Source organism: Myotis daubentonii, chromosome 8 (assembly GCF_963259705.1).
Source record: "Myotis daubentonii chromosome 8, mMyoDau2.1, whole genome shotgun sequence".
Classification (NCBI taxonomy): domain Eukaryota; kingdom Metazoa; phylum Chordata; class Mammalia; order Chiroptera; family Vespertilionidae; genus Myotis; species Myotis daubentonii.
This window is the reverse complement of record NC_081847.1, coordinates 73,054,927-73,080,561: the sequence shown is the minus strand read 5'-3', so window position 1 is coordinate 73,080,561 and position 25,635 is coordinate 73,054,927. Positions and strand designations below refer to the sequence as shown.

At 47.1% G+C, this 25,635-nt stretch overlaps 1 long non-coding RNA gene and 1 pseudogene across 1 annotated transcript in view; both read left to right on the top strand.

Annotated features, from left to right (window-relative positions):
• LOC132239052 (uncharacterized) overlaps positions 1 to 25,635 on the top strand; it is a 61,322-nt gene that overhangs the window by 13,662 nt on the left and 22,025 nt on the right. The gene's annotated exons all lie outside the window — the stretch shown is intronic.
• LOC132239946 (large ribosomal subunit protein eL6-like) lies at positions 16,744 to 17,682 on the top strand (annotated as a pseudogene).

Sequence of the window (25,635 nt, the reverse complement as noted above, 5' to 3'; positions counted from 1 at the left end):
AGGTCACAGTTTGATTTCGGTCAGGACACAGGACAGGGCACATGCCGGGGTTGGGGGCTTGATTCTCAGTAGGTGGTGTGCAGGAGGCAGCTGATCAGTGATTCTCTCCCTCTTTGTGAAATCAGTAAGAACATATTTAAACACACACACACACACACACACACACACACACACACACACACAACCAAAACTGTGATTGTAATTACAGCACTCTCCTGGGAGTCATTCAAGTAAATACAGAATCTGAGGGGGTAGTGGAAACTTCAGTATTTATAGCCATCTGGTCAGACATGTGGGTGGCCTGAAGACCCCCAGACTTGTGGCTGGTGTTTGAAGTAAAGGCAGTCTTCTGGGGGGCTTTACCCTTAACCTGTGACGTTTGACCTAACTCTGGCTAGTTAGAAATTTGGTCTAAAAAAAAAAGGTTGGTCCATTGCAGTTTTGCTAATTATTTTGAGAAATTTAAAACTTAAAGAAAACTTAAAAGAGTAGTATAATGAACACTCATGTAACCATCACTTAGTCTACAATTTGTTAACATATTCCAATATTTGTTTTACTTCTCTTTCTTTTTATGTATATAAAATTTTTTTTCCTGAACCAGTTGAAAGTTGCAGACATGTCATTCTTTTAAACTCTTCAGCATTTACTTCCTGAGGGTCAGGACTTCTCCTACGTAACCCCAATATCCCGATCACACCCAAGGCATTTAGCCTTGATTCAATAAATATTCTTTAATATGCCATATTTAAGTTTTCCCAGTTGTCTTCAAAATATCCTATCTAATAAAAGAGAAACATGGTAATTAGCGTACGACCGCTACCCTTCCCATTGGCTAATCAGCGAGATACGCAAATTAACTGCCAGCCAAGATGGTGGCCGGCAGCCAGGCAGCTTAAACTGAACATGAGGCTTGCTTGCTTCAGTGACGGAGGACTACAACGTTCCCCGCCTGCCTTGCCGGCCTCTGAGCCTGCAGTTTAAGAAACATTGTAACAAATATAGAAGCTAAATAAAACCCCAGAAACCGGCTTTTAGCTGGCAGGGATCTCAGAGCTGGAGTTATACATTGTTTTGATTATAGAACCCAAACAAACCAGATACCTGCTTTCAGCAGCTGAAGCCTCAGAGCTGGAGCCAGAACTAAAGCTGGCCCAGAATAAAAAAAAGAAAAGAAAAAAAGGAGCAGTTGGGAGCTTCAGTCACCCGCCAGCCTGAAAACAGCCCTCAGCCCCTCACCCAGACTGGCCAGGCACCCCAGTGGGGACCCCCACCCTGAAGGGTGTGTGACCAGTTGCAAACAGCCATCATCCCCTCACCCAGGCTGGCCAGGCACCCCAGTGGGGACCCCCACCCTGATCCGGGACACCCTTCAGGGCAAACCAGCCAGCCCCCACCATTGCACCAGGCCTCTATTCTATATAGTAAAAGGGTAATATGCCTCCCAGCACCGGGATCAGCGGAGCCGCGAGGCCTCCCGGCACCAGGATCAGCCCTGCGGCTCTGTGTGTGACAGGCGAAGGCGCCCCAACCCCCTGATCGGCCCTGCTTTGTGCCTGATGGGGGAGCTCCCCAACCCCCTGATCGCCCTGCGGCTCTGTGTGTGACAGGGTGCGGCGCCCCAATCCTCCCACCCCACGGGCCCTGCTCTGTGTGTGATGGGGTAGAGCCATAACCTCCCCATCGGCCCTGCCCTGAGTGTGAGAGTGGCGGCATCCCAACCCCCTGATGGGCCCTGCTCTGTGGGTGATAGAGGGCGGCGCCCCTACTCCCTGATCCGCCCTGCTCTGTGTGTGACAGGGGGCAGTGCCCCAACTCCCCTATTGGCCCTACTCTGTGAGTGACAGGGGGGAGCTCCTCAACCCCCTGATGGGCCCTGCTCTGTGCGTGACAGGGGGGAGCTCCCCAACCCCCTGATGGGCCCTGCTCTATGAGTGACAAGGGAGAGCTCCCCAACCCCCTGATCGACCTTGCTCTGTGCATGACAGGGGGGAGCTCCCCAACCCCCTGATTGACCCTGCTCTGTGCGTGACAGGGGGGAGCTCCCCAACCCCCTGATCGGCCCTGCTCTGTACGTAACAGGGGGCAGCGCCCCAACCCCCTGATTGGCCCTGCTCTGTGCGTGACAGAGGGGGGCGCCGCAACCTCCCCATGGACCCTGCCTTGAGTGTGACACGGGGCGGTGCCCCAATCCCCCAATCGGCCCTACCCTGAGCGTGACTGAGGGTGGCATCGCAACCTCCCAATCCGCCCTGCTCTGTGCATGACAGGGGGCGGCACCCCAACTCCCCAATCAGCCCTGCTCTGAGCCCGGACAGGGGCTGCACCTAGGGATTGGGCCTGCCCTCTGCCACCTGGGAGCAGGCCTAAGCCAGCAGGTCATTATCTCCCGAGGGGTCCCAGACTGCGAGAGGGCACAGGCCGGGCTGAGGGACCCCTCTTCCCACCGAGTGCACAAATTTTTGTGCACCGGGCCTCTAGTCCTTTATAATCTAATCAAGGATCACTCATTGCCTTTGTTTGTCATGTTTTCTCATTGCTTTTAATCTAGATTCTAGAACTGTCCCCTTGATTTATTATATTTTCTTGTCATTCATCATTGACACCTTTGAAGGGGCCAGGGTACTTGTCTTGTATATTTTCTTGATCTGGATTTGTCTGATTGTTCCCTCATTATTAGATTCAGATTATATATGTTTGACAAGAATTCAAACTACATAGATGGTGCATTAATGGAAGGTTTGGATTGGAAAAGGGAAAAAAGCACATCAAGAATGAGGTACCCATGGCATGAAGGTATATGGCATGTGGACAAACTGCTGGGGCCAAGGGCTTGCGTGTGGTGGAGACAGTTTTACAGAGCAGGATGCTGGAATTTCCCACAGCTCCTCTTCTCACTCTTTTGACATCATCTCATTCAAGCCCCACCCAAGGCTTAGCAGGATCTCACATGTCCATCTCCACCTCAGACCTTTTTCCCAGTTGTTATTTTCATCTCAAAGGGGTCTCAGAGGTTTTGTAGTCTTGGTAATGTCAACAAAAGAAACATTGAAACCTGTAGAGAATTTTTGTATATTTGAGCCAAACTCACTACAATTGAAGCAGAGTCTCAACAGATTGAGAAAATGCTCCAGAGGATGGCAGTTTTGCACTTTATTTTTATACATTACTAATCTAAAGAGGAAATATAAGTGGGTTACACGAAATCCATTGGTGATAGACTAGAGAGGTGGGAGAAAGCAAAGTGGGGAAAGCTCTGGGATTGTAAAATGATAGACATACTTCTTTTACCTAGGTGGGTATAGGATAGTTAACAGTCAACAACTCGTAGCAATGGGGTGATTTGTGGTCTCTGCAGAGTGGTGCCTGTTGTCCTGAGTAGATCCTGGGAAAGGACCTGGGGTGTTTATCTAAGGCAGGGGTCCTCAAACTACGGCCCGCGGGCCACATGCAAATACAAATATTGTATTTGTTCCCGTTTTGTTTTTTTTACTTCAAAATAAGATATGTGCAGTGTGCATAGGAATTTGTTCATAGTTTTTTTTTAAACTATAGTCCGGCCCTCCAACGGTCTGAGGGACAGTGAACTGGCCCCCTGTTTAAAAAGTTTGAGGACCCCTGATCTAAGGTGTCCCTTGAGATAAACTTTAACCATGCAGGTGCGGGACATTCAAGCAGTTGCTAGCGAAGAGTCTGCTTTTACGCAAGCAGGACCAGAGTGGCAGGCTTTAGGACCAAAAAGAGACCAGAAGCTTTAATTTAACTTTTAAGCGTATGCAAATAAAAATTCAATTAACTGCTGGAGGAATTACACCACATGAAACATATGCAGTTGCAAATCACACAGCTTTTTTATTACACAATTCCTGAGCTGTGGGTACAAACTTAGTTAGTCATCCCCATGGTGCTGTCCTCTGGGGTCTGGCAGTTAGGCTGGTCTGGTCTGGGTGCAGGGGGCCGGCGTTCCTCACCCAAGAGCTTGGCCGCGTCTCAATCAGGGGTTGTTAACCGTTCTTCTGTCGTCTGGCAGGGAGAGGAACATGGAGTGGCATTGCTTGTCAGACCGACAAAGGGACGGGCCTTTGTAGCTGTCTTGACAGGCGAGCATCGTTAGCTGGCCGGGGTCCATATTTAAAGCTTGTACGTACCCGTAGCAGCTCAGGTGGCTATTAATGATTTATGTCAATGCACATATGTTAATCTCAAACAGGGCGAGGGGGCTCAGGAGAGTACATCACTCACGCAAGTGTTTATCTTGACAAGTCACTCTTCGTCAGTTCAAATCCTTATCTCTGGGGTACACACGCTTCAAGGCAGTGGGGAATGTGTCTTTAATATTATACTTTAGGTTTTAAGAAAGTTATCTTAAACATTTTAAAACTTTTCTAACATTCTTTAAGCATTTTAAACGTTTCTATATTTTACTACAACACCTGTGCTTTCAGGGGTCTGGAAAAAGGAAATTACTTTGACATCCCAAAGGTATGTTATTGTAGATGCAAAAAGACAATAGACAGCCTTAGTTAAGGTAAAGATTGACTTTTATCAGGGAATATTACAGCCTAGGACTTGACTACCGACCATAAACTGCTTTTAGTTAAAAAGTTTTAGTTTCAGAGCATCCTTTGTGGTTATTTTAGGTCTCTGAGTTTGCCTCCATGCAGGCCTCCCCTGAGCTTGTCAGGTTTAGTATGTGGCCCCTTTTTGTTCATAGTAAGTTTGATAAAATATCTATTTTATCTGCTTAGTCTAACTTCAGAAGTACATGGGAAAACTTTTATTTCAAAGCAGTTTCTATATTTAAACTTTTTAAAAAGGAAGAATAACCACCATTTCTCCCTTCTTTCCATTCTGTCTTGAGCCATCTAAGGTCTGAGGGTGGGGGAGGCAGCAAATGAAGTGAGGCCATTGATATGCAAATGTGGTCATTAAGATCGGAGGCCCCACCCCAGAGCTCTGTCACAGTTCTTTCCAAATCAAAGTCAATTTGCATGAGAAAAAAAAGAATCTCCTAAACTTGAAATTATTCTCCAAAGCAAAAATGCATAGAAATTAAAGCACTACTACTATTAAAAAAAAAAGAAAAAAAAAAGAAAGAGTTTTCAATACAACACATTGCTGTTTTGGGGGAAGAGTGCTATCTGTCCTTCAACAATTAGGTTATTTGGCTTATGAAAGGGTACTGGGCTGTTAAGGATAGACACTCTTGACCTTGGACTTGCTGCTATAGGTTCCCTGTGGTATGTAGTTTCCTTGTGGGAAGCAGTTAAGGTGCTGCCGGAGATACTGCTGTTATCGGTGGAAGGGGGATGTCCACCAGGGGATGTGGGGAATCCCTTTCTCCACTGGGTGTGCTGGGCATCAGATTCTTAACAATATCTTGAGAAAAAGAATTTTCTAGGACTCGAACAGGAGAATGAGTGATTTTTATTTCCATGGAATTATATTTCTCGGTTTCAAAAGTCCCATTTCCTTTAAACCAGTCCTGGAAAAGGTGCAGCTGGGGATTTGGCAGAGCAAAAAGCAAAGCCAGTGTCCAGAGTTTCTGTTCTGTGGTGGAGCTTGGTCCGATGTAGCATCAGGCTTGTTCCAGTCCGTCAGTCCATTTGTGTGGGGTCTATATGGCCGTGAGCCATGTGGGTGAATGCAGGGGTGCTCACTCCGTGCAACAAGAGAGCCAGGAGCCCAATGAGAGAGAGAGAGAGAAAGAGAGAGAGAGAGAGAGAGAGAGAGAGAGAGAGAGAGAGAGAGAGAAACTCCTTTGCTCAGGCGTTTAAGTATCAAATCTTCCCGAGCTATCAGTGGTCACACCTATTCTGGCCAATGACCTGTTTCTAGGTGTGACTGATAGGCCTTGCCTATGTCATCCAGACTTTACTGGGCTCACGTCTGTTCTTCCCTGCTCCTTTCTAGTGCATGAATAACTGGGTTAATTTACAGTGGTATCACTGCTACCATTTTTGAGTTATGGAAACCGAGATCCAGAGGGATCATATAATATATTCAACTCAAACCCAAGTCTTCAGATTCCAAAGGCAGGGCTCCTTTCTCAATACTGTTTTAACTGGTCACATCCCTCAAAGGACTATGATTCCCTCTAGAGTAGAGACTAGAGCTGCCAGTGTTGCTTATGCCCACTCTTTGCCCACTAGATTTCACAGGAACTTTGTAATGAATATATCTCTATAATCTCACAAAAAAGAGGCAAAACAAATTCCGTCCAGCAAGAGGGCAGGGAGCCCTTTGTCCCGCCACTGAACCCGTTTACACACGAAAGCTCCACGGTGCTGTAAAATACTTGGGAGGCTGGGTGCCAGGGCCAGACTTGAGGACTTGAGAGGCAGAGGAGCAGAGCTTCTGTGATGACCTCAGGAAAGGGATGTGATGCTGAAGCCCAGAGCCTGGCTCCCTGCTAACCTCAGCCCTGGTGGCCAACGCCAGCTCCTACTGCTGATGGAGGATGGGCCAGCTGTGGACAGCTCCGATCTCTGCTTTGAACCCGTGACCATGTTGCCTTTGGGATTAGAATGTTGGTTCTTTGATTCAAATGGTTCCTTTCTTCTCTGTAACAGGCCACGGTAGGAAGTATGCAGTGGGTAGGATTGCAGACTCCAGTGCGCACCAACTCTGTGGTCTTAAGGAAGTGACTTCTCTGACCCTCAGTTTTTCCATCTGTGATAACAGACCCCATCTCGTAGGGCTCTTGTAAGGATCAAACGAGGGACTATAATGAGAAACACTTAGCTGGGTGCCAGACACTGGTTACAGTGGTGAGGACAGATTCTAATCAGTAGCATACTACTGCAATAGGGAAAGGAGTCCAGAGTGAACTGGACTCAACTGCAATTTGTACAGAGGCGGCTGGGTGTTTTAAAGGGCGGATGAAGCAATAGGGAGGGGAGCGAGGGGGTGCTTGGAGTCAGGAAAGTGAAAAATTACAAAAATATGTGAAACCCATCAGGACTTGCTAACTGGCAACTGTCCAATTTGACTCCCCTCCCACAGAGGCTGGGCTCTATCCTCAGGTGTCGGCTGGAACAAATAGTTGATTATTTTGGCAGCTTTGCGTTTTCTCAGGCAGGCACTTTAAAGGGGCTAGGCTAGGGCCATCCTAGGAATGTGGCCTTGAGATGTTAGAAACTGTGTTTGCTCAAGTCTTTTTTTTTTAAATTTATTTTTTATCCTCATTTGAGGATATGTTCATTGATCTTAGAGTGAGAGAGAGTGGAAGAGAGAGAGAGGAAGAGAGAGTGAGTGAGCAGGAGAGAGAGAGAGAGAGAGAGAGAGAGAGAGAGAGAGAGAGAGAGAGAGAAAGAGAAAGAGAAAGAGAAAGAGAAAGAGAGAAGAGAGACATCGATTGGTTGCCTCCCTTATGTACTCTGGGGATTGAATCCACAACCTTTTGGTATACGGGATGACACTCCAACTAACTGAGCCACCCACTAGGACTGTGAAAGTCATTATAGGTCAAGCTTGGGGCATAGTCCTGAGGGTTCAGAGGAGCTTGGTCTAGAGCTCAGTCAAGGAGAGAATCTTTGTCACTGGCCTGTAGCAATAACAAGAAAAGGTAGTAATTTTTAAGTAAATTAGGAAAGGGACTGTTTATGGGAACGCTGAGTGGGGACAATGCATAGCGACAATGTGTGGGAATGCTGGGGACACTATATGGGGACACTGGGTAGGGACAATCCATGAGGCATTGAGTGGGGACACTGCATGAGGATGCTGTGTGGGGAATGCTGCAGAGGGATGTGCTGTGACAAACAGCTTCATGGAGATGGCAGCTTGAGAAGGTGGGTCAGACTTGTGCTTTTGCAACTTTGTGAACCGTGTTCAAGGAAAAATATGAAGGGGACAGACTTTATAGGACAGCATTTTTGTTGTTGTTAATCCTTACTCGAGGATATTTTTCCATTGATTTTCAGAGGGAGCGGAAGAGAGAGGGAAAGACAGAGAGACACATCAATTGGTTGCCTCCTGCATGTGCCCTGATCAGGACCAGGCCAGGGAGGAGCCTGAAACTGAGGTACGTGCCCTTGACCAAAATCGAACCTGGGACCCTTCGGTCCTCAGTCCAAAGCTCTATCTGCTGAGCCAAACCGGCTAGTGCAGGACAGCTTTTGAAGTTTTATTGACATCCTGGCTGAGCTGGCTCTCAGATCCCAGTCTGGCTGACCCCAGGGCCAGTGAGCTATTGTCATCTCGAACAAGGATGAATCAGAGAAGACCCACCATAGGCCAGTGGGTCAAGCAGTCATGGTGGGAAGTGCTGGGCAGCTGAGGAAAGCTATTCCTGATAGGCCAGAGGAGTGGAGAGAAGTTAAGATGAAGGAGTTCAGGCTCAAGCCATGACTAGGAGCTAGTCTTCCTTTCACAGGGAGGGCCACCCTTTGTCCTTTACCCAGAAACCTGCAGATCACATGCAGGTTGCTGGCAGTGACTCCAGGAAACTCCCTTGGGTTCGCGTTGTGGTTTTTGAACTTGGCTGTCTAACATAGACTTTGTCTCAGAAAGAGGATTTGTAAGTGGCTTGTTCATTCATTCATTCCACAAACATTTATTGGGTCCTGTATTAGTCTGGGTTCTCCAAGATATGGAACCAATAAGGGAGATCAACCAATCAATCAGTTATAAGGAATTGGCTCACATGATTATGAAGGCTGAGAAGTCCCAAGATCTGCAGGGCGTATTGGCAAGAGAGACACAGGACAGCTGATGGTATAGTTCTAGTCTAAAGGCCGGGTGGCTTGAGACTTAGGAAAAGCTGATGTTTCAGTTTGAGCCTGAAGGCAGAAAAAGCACACTGTCTCATGCTGAGAGCAGTCAGGCAGGAAGAGTTCTCTCTCTGGCAGAGGGTCAGACTTTTTGTTCTGTCAGGCCTTCCACTGATTGTAAGAGGCCCACCATCCCGGGAGGGCAATCTGCTTTACCCCGTCTACCGATTCAGGTGTTAATCTCATCCAGAAACTCCCTGTCGGGCTGCCAGGGTGGCACCACTGGGGAGGAAGTGTTCTTACCCAGCCTCCCCTCCTTGTGCCAGCCCCAGGTGGCGGGACATACAGCAGCACCTTCAGCTACAAACTCTGAAGTGGGGGCTCCTGCTCAAAGACGGTGTTTCTCAGAGAACCCTCTCCTGGGGTGCAGCAGCAGGATTCCATCTGCTGGCGTAATCTCCCCACACCCCAGCACCTCTAGCTGAAACTCACACCTTTTCCGAGAGGCAGCTGGGACTGTGTTGGTGTGTAGATGTGTCCAGGTAGAATTGTTTCTTCTAGAGAAGACCGAAAATAGGAATTTAGTCTCCACAGTTTTCTGTTTCTCATTTTCCTTAGAGGAAAAGGGGAGAAGGCAAGGAGGCAGGGGACAGGCCTTTCAAGGGAGCCAGAGGCACAGTCCCCTGAAATGTCATGTTAGCCAAAAGAAATTGATAGTAATCCATTACAATAACACCACCACCAACATTATAATAATGGAAACTGATAGTAATCCATTACAATAACATTACAATACTTAACACTCATTGCCATAGACTACTAAGCACTTTATTTACATTATTGAATTAAAAATAACAAGTGTAAGATTGAAAGAGTACAAGAAGATATGCTGTAACATGTAAGTCCCCCTCCCCCTGCAGGCTTCCACTTTCCCTCCTAGAAGCAAACATTGTTTATGTCACATTATTCTGAATTTTTTAAAATCCATGAACCATCATATATGGGCATGTCCTTTAATTAAAATGGTTGCATTTTTATATATTTTGCACGGCTCCTTGCTTTTCTACATGTAATAATGTATCTTGGTAATTTTCCCATTAGCATAATAAGATCTGTTTGTTTATTTTTACAGCCACATGGTATTTATTCTTTTCTATTTTACAGATGTGTCATCACTTATTAAACCACTTTTCTATTGAGGAACATTTAGGTTGTTCCCAGGCCCTTGCTCTTATAGAGAACAGGGCAGTGAAAATCCTTCTGTGTATTTCTTTGTATACAGACATGAATTTATCTGTAGAATAAGTTCCTAAAAGTAAAATTGCTAGGTCTTATCTCTTTAGCCCTCACAGCAGTCCTATGAAGCAAGTGCTATCATTATTTCCATTTCACATACAGGAAAACACAAATACAGGGAGGTTAAGTAACTTGTCTAATAAGTTATTGGTGGAGATGGGAATAAAACTAGTTTTTCTGAGCACTGTGGAGATGCAAAACGTATTGAGAATCCAACTCTTCCAGGGACTCTAGACTTCTTTTTTTTTTTTTTTAAATATATTTTTTATTGATTTCAGAGAGGAAGGGAGGAAAGCGAGAGATAGAAACATCAATGATGAGAGAGAATCATTGATCAGCTGCCTTCTGCCCGATTGGGGATTGAGGCCGAAACCTGGGCATATGCCCTGACTGGGAATTGAATCATGACCTCCTGGTTCCTAGGTCAACGCTCAACCACTGAGCCACTGTGGCTAGGCAGAAACCTCTTTTTTGTTGTGTGTCTAGAGCAGGTCAGTTGCTGGAATCTGTTCTGATTTGTCTGTGCTCTTCTTGACATAGTGTTCTGCTGAATTGGTTATTTTTATGGGGAGAGGGATATTGTTGGCTATTAATTTATACACCTCTGTATTAATTGGCTTGTCATAATGACCAGAATTGCTTTGGTAGTTTGAATGGAAATCTACTTAAGTCTAGAAAAAAATTGAAGACAACTTGAAAAATTAAAATAGAAAGTTGATGATCTGGAAGAAGTGCTTGCCACACAATAAGAGCTCTGTAAATGTTAATTGTCAACATTGTCATGATTATCTTGGCTAATGACAATGCTTTCAGACTGTCAGTAGGTAATGCTTCCTCATGCTTGTGTACCTGTATCATGTATCGATAAGATCCCAATATTTGGATTTGGGCTTAGGAAGAGAGAGAAGACCCTACTTAGGTCCCATAAATAACTGCATCATCTCTTCATTAACAGACATTTATTGCTACTGGTTGAGATCATTGGTTTTCTGCCCAGCAGACTTTCTCTGATTCTTCTCAGCTAGCAGAATCTTTTTTATTTTTTCCCATTACCATTTATACCCTCTATACCCTCTTCCACCCCCCACCCCCACCAGTCACCACACTGTTGCCTGTGTTCATGAGTTCTTTCTCTTTTTTTCCCCCTCACCAGCCCCCTCCAACACCTTCCCTACCAGAGATGTCTTGATTATGTTTGGATAGCAATGTGCCCAGCTCCAATCCTCTTACCTTTTGATAGCGATTGCCAGGACCTGGGTCTCGCGCTCTCTCTCTCTCTCTCTCTCTCTCTCTCTCTCTCTCTCTCTCTCTGAAGGCAAATGCTCACTTTCCAGAGAAACATTCAGAATACACTGGGGCTACAAATTAACACATTATTTTAGGCCATTTCTGGACCATTGTTTTATCTTCCCCTTAGCTATTTACTGCATACAAATTTTCCATTCTATGCAAATAACTCACTTTATGCAAATCATCTACTGTGTGTTCCCAAGCCCCAGCACCTGCACCAGGCAGAATCAAATGATTCAGGCCTTGGAACACTAAAGTGCACTTAAGAAATCTCTGGGGGGGGGGGGGGGATAGTTGTGTATTGGATGATGGGGGTTGGCAGCCTCTGCAGATAGTCTGCTTCTCTTACTGGCTGTGCTGAACTCGGGCCTCCTCCCCTCTTCCCTGGCTACCTGCAAGCCCCTTCCAGATGGAAATGACCACTTGGAATAAACATTTTGATGTGAGTGGAATGCCTGGCTCTGCATAGAACCTTAGGCAATTAGGTTTTCTAATCAGTGCAGGCGAGTGCATCCTGGTGCCAGGCTGGGCTCAGCTAGGTGCTGGAAGGAGCTGGTTTCTCTAAGGTAGGCTTCCTGGGGATGGGGGCGTGGGGTGGGGGGCATGGGGGAGGGTTGAAGCAGCTACTGCTTAGCCTAGGACACACTTTGCAATCACCTGGGAGCTTTAAAAACTATTCATGTCCAGCCCCCACCCCCCCTCAAGTATTTTCATTTAATTGGTCTAAGGGACAGGGTGGGCATGGGGAGTTGAAAAACTTCCCAGGTGATTCAAAGGTACAAGCAAGGTTGAGGGGCACAGGACTGGGCTGGAGGCGTCTCTTTGGGCCTCTAGTCTTGGGTCCTCTCTGCTGGGGCACAACCAGAGACAACAGTTGGCCTGGAAGCTGCGTGTATGCTTAATTCATTAAACTAAAACAGTATCTTAATAGTGGGTTTTAAAAACAGCTTTATTGAGGGATGATTGACACACAATAAACTCTATATATTTAAAATGTGTAATTTGATGAGTTTGCCATACATATACACGCACAAAACCATCACCACCATTTAGACAAGGAGCCTGTCTGGATTAGTGTCCTGGGGCTGCCATACTAAGTGCCACAGACAGGTGACTCCAACCACAGGGCTTTAGGGACAGCAACATGCTGAGGGACTGGGGTAGGACTTCAGCATATGGATTATATGGGCGCGGGGGTGGGGGTGGGGGGGGGGCTACAATTCAGCCCACAACAACCTGTCACTTCCATAATTTTCCTGTTGACTCTTCAGCCCCTCCATCCCTCCTGACTCCCCCACACCCAGACAACCCCTGATTTATTCTGTCACACCAGATTAGTTTGCATTTCCCCTAGAATTTTATGTAAATGGATTCATACAACATGTTTTTTTTTCCTGACTTCTTTCACTCTGCATAATTATTATGAGATTCATCCCTGCTGTGCACATAATCATTTGTTTCTTTTTATTGCTGAGTAATATTCCGTTGTAGGGATGTAGAGAACTAGTTGCTAACACAGTTTGTTTTTGTCTGTTCACTTGTTGATAGACATTTGGGTTGTTGCCAGTTTTTGGCTCTTGTGAATAAACCTGCCAAGAACATTTGTGGCTATTTGAAGCTTATAAGGCATATCCACACACACTATCTCCTAATTCTCACCACAACACTGCATGGCAGGCACCCAATTCTTAGATTACAGATGGGGGAACCAAAGTGAGATGAGGCAGCCACACCACGTAGGAAGGGACCAGGTCCACCTACTACATGTCTCCAGGGCTGGACACAGTGATCTCAATAGATGTTCATCCCTTGAATGAATGACAATAAATGAGGAGTGAAGGGTTTGCCTGAGGTTGCCCAGTGGGGCCTACAAGCCTGACCACCTCTCTCCATGCACAGAGTTTGTATTGAGCCCGTAGAGAACAGAATAATCTCTGTGGGTCTCCCAGAATGGGAGCCACAGTGCCTGCAACTGCCTTGGCTGTGATCGGAAGGGGGTGGGACCTGACATTCAAGACGGCCTGGAGGCCCAGGCCCACCCTCCTATTGTGACAGTGGGAACAGTTCACCTGAAGATGATGGAAGGGAAGCCTGACTTTGGCCAGATGGAGTCATCAGAACATGGTGAGGGTGCATTATGGTTCTGAGCCCCACTGCGACTGAGCTGATTCAAGGGCACAGCCTCACCCAGGACACTGGCCATGAGCTCCTCTTCTGCCCCCTGTGACAGCCAGTCCCCATCACAGAGCATTACAACATTGGTCGCTTCTGTGGACACCATGTAGGAAAAACTCCAGAAACTTACCTGTACGACCTCTAGTTTAATCACTCCCACTCCCATGAAGGGTAGTGCTGGTCTCCTTTTATTGACGAGGAAACAGGCTCAGAAAAGGAAAGAGGCCCACCTGAAATCTCCCAGCTGGAGGGCAGCAAAGGTGCATCTGGCAGCCACCCCACTCCCAGTCCCAAACTGGGGACCCTGCACATTAAAATCCTGCTACTTAGCCTAATGCCCTGACCTCTGTGGACAGGAGATCCGGGGTTCCTCCTCCCATCCCTGGGGCCATTCACGGGGGCCCAGCACCACCTGAGGGGCCCAGCCAGGTGGGCCAGGAAAGCCTTCCCATTGGCTCCGTGAGCCATGCCTGAAAACGGGAGCTGCCTGCTACAGGAAGGTCCTGGGCACAAGGGGTCCTGTTATTGGGTGGGCCTCTGAGTGGAGTGAACTAAGAAGGCAGTGGTGGAGGGTGGGTTTGGAATCTAACAGCCCAGAATTTCCAGCCCAGGCTCTGCTCTTTTGTGTGACCTGACAAGTCTCTACCTCTCTGAGCTTCAGATTCCGAACTCATAAAGTGAGGATTATAGCCACAAATTCCTTTTGGGGTCCTAGTGAGGGTGACCTAAAATAGAAGAGTGCCCGGCACATAGTAGGGGTTCATCTTATGCTAATTTCTTTGTCTTCCTCTTTCCTCCTTCCTGATTTCTTTTGGTACAGATGACATAGATTTTAATTTTTAGAAAGCTTGTTACTAAATAGCAAACAGGACACAAAGGACATAATCACAGAGAAGCTGAAATGGGGACATTATTGATTTAATTCTTTAATGTTAAAAAATTAAGCTTCTAAAAGAGCCTTTCAATCAAGCATATTGTGTGGTTCCAAAAGCCTCAGCAGGTGAGCACAGTGCCTCCTGCTCCATTCCCCATCACAAATCTGTCTGCTGGGCCGTTCCTGGGACAATAGTGGATGAGGAGCTCAGGAGAGCCCCGCTGGGCATCCCCCTCACTCCCAGCCCACCTGGGCCCCCTTGCTCCTTCCTCCTTGCCTTCCTTCGGGTGTGGCATCTGAGCTTTCTGCAACCTTTTCAATACTCCAGCGTCCAACAAAAGGCCTCTGCAGAGCTGACCTAAAAAATAAAACGACCCGAGGAAGGAATGAAGGAAGGAATGAGCGCTTCCCACGGCGTAGAGCCACAGAAGAATGTCCTCCTTCCATGTCCTCCTGTGCATGGAGCTGGCAGGGTTTGCTGAGGGCTGACATGCTCTGTGTGGGCTAGGCAGGGCGACTCCTCTCAGCCAGGGTAAACAGCAGCTGCTCTCCACCCATGCCTCCGCCTCCGGGTGCCTCCAGATTCCTCCAGGCCGCTCTCCTTTGCCTGATGCTCTGTCTGGCCCTCGGTTTTAGGGACCCTCAGTCCCTATATTCTCATGTTAGCTCCACACCCATCCAGCCTTCAGCCTGTTCCCTGATGCTTGGCTTGATTGACCTCACCCACCTCTTCCCCAGGACATGACTTCTGGGCTCTGGCCTGCCATGTACACCACCCCCACCAGTGGCTCCCACTCCCTCCTCCCCAGGCCACAGGGTCCCGGAGTCAGACCTTCTCCAGTTCCTGCAGCGGGTTGAGCTGGAGTTAGGTCCTGACTCCCGCACTTGCTATGTATACACACTCAGGCCTGTTACTTTATCTTCCCAACCTTCAGTGAAAGTCTCAGAAGGGAGGGCCGTCACGCTTGGCCACACATTGGATGGATACTGTTGAGAGAGCGCCAGCATCCCAGACCCCAGACCCTAAAGCCAACACAGGCTCGTTTCCTTGATGAGAAAGTTTCTTCCATCGAAAATTTGTATGTCTTTCTTCTCCTCCCCCACTCCTTCCCCTCTTTTCTACCTCTGCCCTGCCTCCTCTTCCTCCTTCTTCAGATAAGGATGGGCTATTTCCAGGGCTGGTTTTCAGCAAATGATGAAGTTTTTAGCTGCTTGACCTTGGGCAAGTCGCTTACTCTGTATTTCATTTTCATTTTCTATAAAATGAGGAATACAGGGGGACCCACCTTATGCAAGGTACATTCATAGGTTCTGGGATTAGGATGTGGATGTCTTTGTGAGGACCATGATTCTGTCTACCGCTAGGTCCTATCTGGGCACAGGTTTCATAATGCATACGGTCAGCTGAGTCTTCTTCCTGCCCACCTGGAGAATTTTAGCTAGGAGCCTCCTGGGGAAGGAGGGAGGGACTGTGGGGATTAATGGCTCAGGACTGGTATTAACAAAGGAACAAAGACAAGGACCGGGTTCACTCCAGGAAAAGTGTCCTGCGGGCATAGAAGGCTTGGCTGGAGGCAAGAGAAAGGCTCTGGTTGGCAGCTGGCTGAGGAATCATTTTGTGAAGGACTCAGAATGTTGTCTGTTTAAAACGTTCTCACTCCTTTCCTGGCAATCCACCCAGTTTCTTGGCATAGAGGACCAAACACAAGAGCCTGGTCACTCCTCTGGGTGGGGATAAATTGTTGAAACAGATGGAAGGTGACATCCCCATCCCGCTGAAGGTAACTGTCCTGTGGGAAAGCTGCAATTGCTTACTATGGCCACCAGATGGCAGAGTGGAGAGCAGCACTAATTACAGTGTGGGTGGAACTTGACCTGTGAGAGGGAAGCAGGAGGTGCCTGGGTTTCCAGGGATGCTCCAGTGAGGTTCAAGCTGGCCTGGCAGTATGGGCTGCTGAAGGGGAGAGGAGCAGTCATTCCTATGTCGCTAGCTCAGGGATTGGTCTCAGAGTTCATTGGGTGGGCTGCTAGGAGACCAGCATCCCTGGGGATTAAGTGGTTCCTGGTATTCCCTGGCTTCCCCCGCTCCCCTTCCAGCACTGGGCTCAAGTCCATCAATGAGAACTGCCATCACATGAGAATGGAGGAACAATTTATCTTTTGTATATGTGTGCCCACACTACTTGGAAACAAAGGTGTGCCTCCTGTACTGGCATTAGGGCAGACTCTCTTTTCTTAGCCCTCAGCCCTCCACACTAGCTCCTCACTGGCCGGGCCCCAAGCAGCCACTCCCTGATCACTGAGAGAGGGGTTTGGAAGCTCTCCAAAGACCAGAGAAACTTGACTGTTTGTTTTTATAATTTCATCAAATAAAAGGGTAGGGGATGGAGGACCTTAGTTCTCTTTCCCATCTTGCAAGATGGCGGGTGAAAAGAAAACCGAGAAGCCGGATACTAAGGAGAAGAAACCTGATACTAAGGAGAAGAAACCTGAAGCCAAGAAGAAGGCTGATGCCGGCAGCAAGGTTAAGGCCCCTCTGCAGCCGAAACCCCGTCCTCGTCAGAGGAATTGGCAGATACTCCCGGTCGGCTATGTATTTGCAAAAGGCCATGTACAAGAGGAAGTATTCGGCCCCTAAATCTAGGATTGAAAAGAAAAAGAAGGAGAAAGTTCTTGCTACTGTCACAAAACCAGTTGGTGGCGACAAGAATGGTGGTACCCCAGTGGTTAAACTCTGCAAAATGCCTAGATATTATCCTACTGAAGATTTGTCTCAAAAGCTGCTGAGCCATGGCAAGAAACCCTTCAGTCAGCATGTGCGGAGACTGTGGGCCAGCATCACTCCTGGGACCATTCTGATCATCCTCACTGGGTGCCACAGAGGCAAGAGGGTGGTTTTCCTGAAGCAGCTGGGCAGTGGCTTGCTACTTGTGACTGGACCTCTGTCCCTCAATCGAGTTCCTCTTCGTAGAACACACCAGAAATCTGTCATCGCCACCTCCACCAAAATTGTTATCAATGGTGTGAAAATCCCCAAACATCTCACTGATGCTTACTTCAAGAAGAAGAAGCTGCATAAGCCCAGACACCAGGAGGGTGAGATCTTCGACACAGAGAAAGAGAAATATGAGATTACAGAACAGCACAAGGTTGACCAGAAAGCTGTGGACTCACAAATTCTGCCAAAAATCAAAGCTGTTCCTCAGCTCCAGGGCTACCTCTGCTCTCTGTTCGCTCTCACCAATGGGCTTTATCCTCACAAACTGGTGTTCTGAATTTCTTATAAGAACCCAATTAAATAACTAAAAAAAAAAAAAAAAAAAAGAAAGAAAAGGTAGGGGATGCATGGCAATGAAGTTCACTCCCTGCTTCATTCTCAGGATAATGTGTCTGGAAATGAATTAGAAACTGATCTGACATGGGTCTTGAATGAAAAGGTCAAAAGTGTTGCAACTCAAAACACTCCTCTCTGTTTAGTCAGTCCTGACAGTGCCTCCCGAGGAGAGAGGAAAAGACTAGTGCTCCTGGGCCAGGTAGCTGGCAGGTGCTTTCCTAACTTTGTGTCTGTGAAGTGAGCATTACTATTAGTGAAGTGATCACTAGAGGCCTGGCGCACGAAAATTGTGCGTGGGTAGAGTCCCTAAGCCTGGCCGGCAATCTGGGCCAGCCAGGGCCTTCTTTCCCCTGGCTGCTGGCTGCTGGCTGCGGGCCGGGGCCTTCCTTCATTCCGCGCCGCCCCCTGGTGGTCAGTGCATGTCGTAGTGAGCAGTCAAACTCCTGGTTGGTTGAATTCCTGGTCGGTCAAACTCCCGAGGGGATGATTTGCATATTAGCCTTTTATTATATAGGATTCCTATGTTACAGATGAGGAAAGTGAGGCTGAGAGTGTATTAGTTATCTATTGCTGCATAACAAATTACTCCAGAATTTAGCAGCTTAAAATAACAATCATTTATTATCTCATGCAGTTTCTGAGCATCAGGACTTTGAGGGTGGCTTACTTAGTTGGGTGGTTCCTCATTAGATTGAAATCGATGTTGGCTTGGGCTGCAATCATCTGACTGCTTGACTGGGGCTGGGTAATCTGCTTTCAAGATGGCTCACATGGCTGTCGTCAGGAGGCCTCCGTTCCTCACCATACATCACTGATGAGGCCTCCACAGGGGGCCTGCGTGTCAGTTGTTTCCTCAGGACTACTAATCAGAGAGAGACAAAGGGGAAACCACATGCCTGTTTATGACTAGCCTCAGAAACCACATATCATCACTGCTGCCATATTCTATTGGCCACACAGACCAACTCTGATAGAATGAGGAAGGGGACTGCACAACGACACCCATGCCAGTAGACAGGGATCATTGGGGGCCATCCTGGAGGCTTCCCATCACAGAGAGCTCAAGTAACTTGGCCATCAAATGGAGAGACTGAACTTCACTCAAGGCACCCACAGCTCCTTTGGGTATATGGTCAGAGGTCTGGGAGTGATATTCAGATAGGCTGATAATCCAATGGTTTATGTTTTTTCACTGTATTGAAAAAAATGGAAAAAGGCAATAATAATTATTTTTCAGGCCACGGAGAAATGGTCATTTTCATTCGCTGTTAGTGGTATGATCAAAATTTAAACTTGGCTTACACTTTGACTCAACCATTTGCCATCTAAGACTATTGCATATATTATTTATATTCTATATATATTCACACACACTCAAACACATACAACACATAAACAAGGCTTTACAGCACTATCCTATATAATAAAAGACTAATATGCAAATTGACCAAATGGCAGAACAAACAGTTGCTGTGATGCGCACTGATCACCAGGGGGCAGACGCTCAACACAGGAGCTGCTCCCTGGTGGTCAGTGCGCTCCTACAAGGGGAGCGCCGCTCAGCCAGAAGCCGGGTTCATGGCTGGTGAGCGCAGCAGCAGTGGTGGGAGCCTCTCCCGCCTCCGTGGCAGTGCTAAGGGTGTCCGTCAGTTGAACATCCCCCGAGGGCTCCTGGACTATGAGAGGGCGCAAGCTGGGCTGAGGGACCCCCATCCCCCCTGAGTGCACGAATTTTGTGCACCAGGCCTCTAGTCATTTATAATAGGGAAAAATTGAAGAAAAATCTGAGATTGGTTAAGTAAATATTTATCATTATAATGGAATATTATACAGTCACAAAAACAAGACAGATACAGAGTACAAGATATATTGTTGATTAAATATATCATGTCATAGAACAATATATATACATCCCTGTTGACCCCCTTCCCCCAACTCTCACCCCTTCCCCAGGCCTTCCCCGCACTATTGTTTATCCATGGGCTATGGATATATGCATATAAATTCTCTGTTTAATCTCTTCCTTCCTCCCCACCCCCATTCTGCAATACATCAGTCTGTTGCATGTTTTCAATGTCTCTGGGTCTGTTTTGTTCATCAGTTTATTTTGTTCATTAGGTTCCACATATAAGTGAGATCATGTGATACTTGTCTTTCTCTGACTGGCTTATATTTGCTTAGCATAAGACTGTCTAGGTCCCTCCATGCTGTCTCAAAGGGTAAGAGATCCTTCTTTTTTATAGCTGTATAGTATTCCATTATGTAAATGTGCCACCGTTTTTTTATCTACTCATCTACTGAAGGGCACTTGGTCTGTTTCCAGATCTTAGCTATTGTAAATAATGCTGCTATGAACATAGGGGTGCATATATTCTTCCTGATTGGTGTTTGAGTTTCTTAGGATATATTCCTAGAAGTTGTTATGTTTTCTTAATCTTTTCTAATCTATGAAAATATCTTCGTGGTTTTTTTTTCCTGTCTTTCATAACCTTGATATTTTTGAAGCAAGTACTGGCCAATTATTTTGTAGAAAGACCCTTAATTTGAGTTTGTCTGGTGTTCCCTCATGATTCAATTGAGGTTATGCATTTTTGGCAAGAATGCCACAGAAGTGACATGCTGTCCTTCTCGGGCCATTATATCACTCATGTTGATCTGTCTTATTACTTGTGATATTAACATGTGCCTGTTAGGTTTCTTCACTGTAAGTTACTATTTTTTCTGTTTGGATTTAATAAGTGTCTTGTAGGGAAGGTACTTTGAGGTTATGCAAATATCCTGTTTCTTATTGTACTTTCACTGGTATTTGCTTGTGACAGTTCTTACCGTGGAGTTTGTCCACTGGTGATTTCCTTATTCCATCATTTCTTCTATACTTATTAATTGATATTCTTTTGTATGGAAGAGCTGTCTCCTCTGATCTATTTATTCAATGATTTATTTATGCCAGCATGGAAAATAAAGATGTTTAAAAAATTGATTCTTTACAACGTTACTACAAATTAAAAATCTTGAATTTGGATCTTTTTTTTTTTCCTCCAGAAAGAAAGAACCAATAATATCTGGCAAAACAACTCCCTATCATGCAAAGCAAGAGAGAGCAGGGGTTTCCGGGGGTAGGAGTCTAGCCTTGGGGACCAGAAGAGAGCCTGAGCCTCCCAGCAGCATAGAGATTCTGAATTTCATTTTATAGATGATGAAATGGCTCAGAGAGGTTAACTCGATAAATCATATGGAACTGGGATTAGAACACATATCTGTCTGATTCCAAGACTCACTATCCTCCTTCAAACATTAGAAGGAAGTGAGCTTGAAGGTCCCTGAATTTCTGCATCTATGAAGTCTCCCAACTGTGTTAAGCTATAACCTCATCTTCTCTTCCGTGGGGAACTCAGACTGGAGACTCACGGCCCAGGGGCAGCCTCAGCTGCTGTTCTACAGACTCACCTTGTCTGAACCTCGGAGATAAGGTTGTTGTTTTTTTTCAAATCCTTCCAGCTCTCCACCTGAGCATGACTCCATCTGACTGCAGTTCCAGTCTGCAGGTCATTTAATTCCTGTTCAACACAAAAAGGCGAGAAATCAATTGTGCGTGGTACATGTGTGAATGTGTGCACACATGTGCAGGTACGTGTGTGAAATGTATGTGTATTGTGTGGTGGCGGGGTGGGGGAATGAATAGGAACCAGATAAAACACCCCCATTACTGGAGGTCAATTCAAATCCCATTGTTCCCAGCAGTCATCTCCCATTAGGCTTATAGCTTTAATGCGCTGAAAGCTCATGTCCTCTGAATTTCCTGGAAGATAATTCAGACTTTTACTTCTTGGCATTTCAGAGGAAGCCTTATTTGACCTCCTGGACTACTTACCACTCCCTGCCTCATTACAGTGGCTCACGGCACCTGTGTGTTCCTTCATAGCTCTCTTCCCAGAGCAGCATTATTTCAGTAATTATTTGACTTATGCTTGATGTCTTAGCAACATGGCGGACAACTACCATATTTCCTTTTATGAGCAAGAAAGGTGTGCCTGCATGGGTAGAGAATGGGAGACTTGGGAAGTGTAGTCTTTCTCTAATTTGCACCTGGGTAAAGCATGCCAGTTAGCTCAGCAAATGTGGGTTCACTGTAGGAAATTCTGAGTTTTCTGAAAACACAAAGGTTACATGTTCTTGAATCCAGAATGATTTGGGGATTTATTTTTTGCTTTTTAATCTTCATAAAGGGTTATCAGTGGTTCAGATTGTTAAATAGCAGGGCAGATGTCATTAAGCTATCCAAAGTTGTGACTTCTCAGAAAGTGTGTGCTGTACACACCCAGACAGGTGAAGGGGTTGAAACAGCCCTGTGACATTCTCAAGAACACCAGAAGGTGGCGCTGCTGCTGCTTCCCGAGCCTGACCATAGGGACCCGGCAAGTAGCAGCTGCATAAGTACTGTAAAAACTGCTGTACAAGTTAGAAGTGATTGCCTAATGAAAACCCTGCTTGACTGGCCTTGAATTTTGGCTAATGATGGAGACTTCCTCACAAAGATGACTTTTGGAGAAGGCCTCAGGGAAAGGCTCGTCTTCTTGGCTATGTTTGCCTGGGTCTCCCCTCAGTGGAGAAATGGCTGGATCCTGAAAGGTCAGCCTCTTTCCCCAGAACCATCATCAGCAGCAAGCACCCATTGGGTGTTCTCTCCAGCTTAAACCTGTCTGACATGGGTTTGTCCACCCTGGCCCCTCGCTTCTGCCATGGATCCAACCTGTGGGTTAGCAGTTATACCACTGAGCTGGGTCCCATTGGTGTGGGGATCTGTTCTAGCTGCGTAAGGACTGGTATTTAATTGTGATGGCTCAGGCATGCATGCTTCCATTGCACTGAGCTCTCTATGTGCTAGAAACAGAGGCTTACAACTGCAAATAAGTCAGCCAGGATTTGGACTGGAGTTATATCTTGGTTTCCTTGCCTCCCCAAACTAGTTTCTCTACACCAGGTGAGCTCTGAGCATATGCCTTGATCCTGATCCCTGGAACCTCTCCTCCCTTTGCTTCTTGGCCCTGTTCTTCCAAGTTCTTGATGCTGATCTATGCTCTAGGACTTGGTCCTGGGTCAGGCCTGGGGACTGAGGTGGGTGGAGGGCAGTCCCCGCCTTGGGAAGGGGCATGGATACATTTACACACTCCAGATAGAGTCAAGGGTCGTGGACCCTGTCCCTGGCATCCATCCTCCCTGACTGTTGGCACCAAATCCTGGCCCTGCCCTTTCAGCTGACTCTCCCATGCATCCTGTACCCCACCCCCTAAGCTTCAGCGAGATTCCAGATCATGGCCTGTGCTCAGCCTCCCTAACTCTTTCCCTGCTCTCACCTGGCTGTTCCCCCCCCCCCCCCCCCCTCCTCCTCCTCTTTGTTTCTATGACCCTGACCTTATTGCAGAACAGAGGTTTACACTTGCTGTCCCCAATTCTGACTTTTATCCCTCCTGCAGCCCAATATTTGTCCCTAATGAATACCATTCCTGGTGGCTGGTGGTCACCCAGGACAGCCAGTCTCATGTGCAGGGTGTGCGTGTGCATGGAGCGGGTGCTGGTGTGGCCACTACAGGACTTGGTCAAAGCAGAACCAGGGTTGGGCCAGGTTAGTGTGAGGGCTCCTAGTATCGAGCCAAGCTATTCCTGATCTCTGAGAGTCAGCCCAGGGGTGAGTGGGGAGCTGGAGAGGGGGGTCCTATCAGGATTTACCCAACAGGACCCCTCCTGGGGCAACCAGAAACCCCAAGTTTAGGGTGAAGCCAAGGTGGGAACCAGGGAGGGCTCTGGCTGTCAAGTGAGAGCAGGTGACTTGTTAAAAGTGACACTGGGGAATTTTGTCAAATGTTTTTATTGGTTCAAGAGCATCTTTTTCTTTGGACATGCTGCTGGAGGGACAGTGAGTGATGCGAAGTCCAAATACTTACCTGACCCACCTGTAGGGAAAGAGCAATTCAAAACCCTTGCTTTGCGGCCTAAGGAGAGAGCTGTGGCCTCAGTGGAGGGGGTCCCACTGCAGCTAAGAAACTGAGCTGGGATGTGGCAGCTGAGGAGGCCCTGGCAGGGACAGCAGGCGCAGCACCACATGGACAGAAGATCAGGCTGCACACCGAGGTTCGCATGAGAGTTGCCAGGGGAAAGGAGGGCTCCGGGGGCTGCTTAGTGTTGAATGAAAGTGAGAATGAAGAACCACAGAGAGAGGAGACAGGGCTTGCTCTTCCTTAGAAGAATCATGACTAGCCAGGCCCACCCTGGCAGGCAGCCTGAGACCTCTGTGTGGGCCGCAGCCAGGGCAGACACATTTCTGTGGAACCGGAGCCCTGCCCTTTCAGACACAGTGTTCAGCATCGCTGGGAAAGGACAGAAAGTCCATGGGGGCCTCGGATTCCCACAGAAGTGGCTAATTAACCTCTGAAAGCCTCACATTTTCTCATCTGTAGTCTTTTCTTTTTTAAAAAATAACAATTTTCTTGCAAGTTTGCTCTGAGGATTAAATGAGATAAACGGTGCCTGGGTCACAGTGAGCGCCCCAATTCCAGACCCACTGAGCACACAACTCCCAGATTGGTTTCGTAAGCCTTGGCCATTCTTCCAGGCTCCAAGGTCACACTTGGAGTCGCCTGCTGGCTGCGTCAGCTCAGCTGCCTTTCTGCCTGCCCCGCCCTGCATGCAAGCTCAGTCTCTAAACGCACAGGTGTTCATGACCGTGTCAGTGCCGGTAAAAAATGGTAATGTCTCACATTCCTGGGCCTTTCACAGAGTTTCCACATCTGTTGCCTTAATTTAAGCAGCACTAAGTCTTTTCTGGAACAAAGATGGGGTGTCAGTTAACTTTAAAGCCAACCCACTTGCAGCATCTTTACAATAACCTGATTCGTTTATTATCCTCATTTTGTAGATAAGAAACCTTTACCCGGCCATAAACCTGGGTGTGATCTTATACTTCCCTCTTCGTTTCTCTAAGAACCAGCTCCCCCCACTCCCATTGCCACTGTCAGTCCTCACCCCTCCTTTGCAGCAATGTCCCTGTTCTCTGGGCCTCAAATTCGCCTCCCTCCATCCTACTGTCTGTCCACAGCAACTGCTGGAAGAGCGAAGAGTAATCCTGCTATTCCTCTGTTTAGAAAGGCCAAGGAAGTCCTCTATTTTCTGTCATTGCATTCCTCACCACACCCCCAACTCCCTCAACTAGTGTTACAGTTTGAATATTTTTTCTGTCCAAATGTCCCCCCACCCCCGGGACACAGTCCACTTTCTTTAGTGTGACACACCAGGCTCTCCATCATCTGGCAGCTGTCTGCCTTTGCAGCATTCTCTCTTATCATGCTTGGCCTTGCACTCCACTAGCATTTCTTCTCTGCCAGGATAGACTCTGCGTTGCCTCAGGGTGTCCTGGTTTATCGATTTTATTCTATGAGCTTTTGAAAAATAACAAGTGCAGCTCTGACCAGTGTGGCTTAGTTGGTTGAGTGTTGTTCCATGCACCAAAAGGTTGCCAGTTTGATTCCTGGTCAGGGCACATACCTAGGTTTTGGGTTTGATCCCCGGTCAGGGTGAGTATGGGAGGCAACCAATCGATATTTCTCTCTCCCTCTTCCTTCCTCTCTTTCTAAAACCATATTTTAAAAATGAGTTCAATTCAGCTCTTTTCTGTTTTCAAATGAATTAATTCCTGTTATCTTAGTTATTCCTCCTGTCTGCTCCAGTTAGGATTTCTTGGCTGTGTTCGCTCCCTGTTCTGCCCCTCACTGCAGGTGGGCTCAGTCTCCCTTGGCAACAGTAAGAGTGGGAAGAGCATCTGAGCAGAAGTTTTCTTTGCTCGTTTTTGATCTTAGAATTTGCATCTCTGGTGCATGTTTACATCTCCCACATTGACTGGTAGAACCGTCAGAGTAGTCAGTGTGTGTGTGTGTGAATTTTTACCTTCATTGACTGCC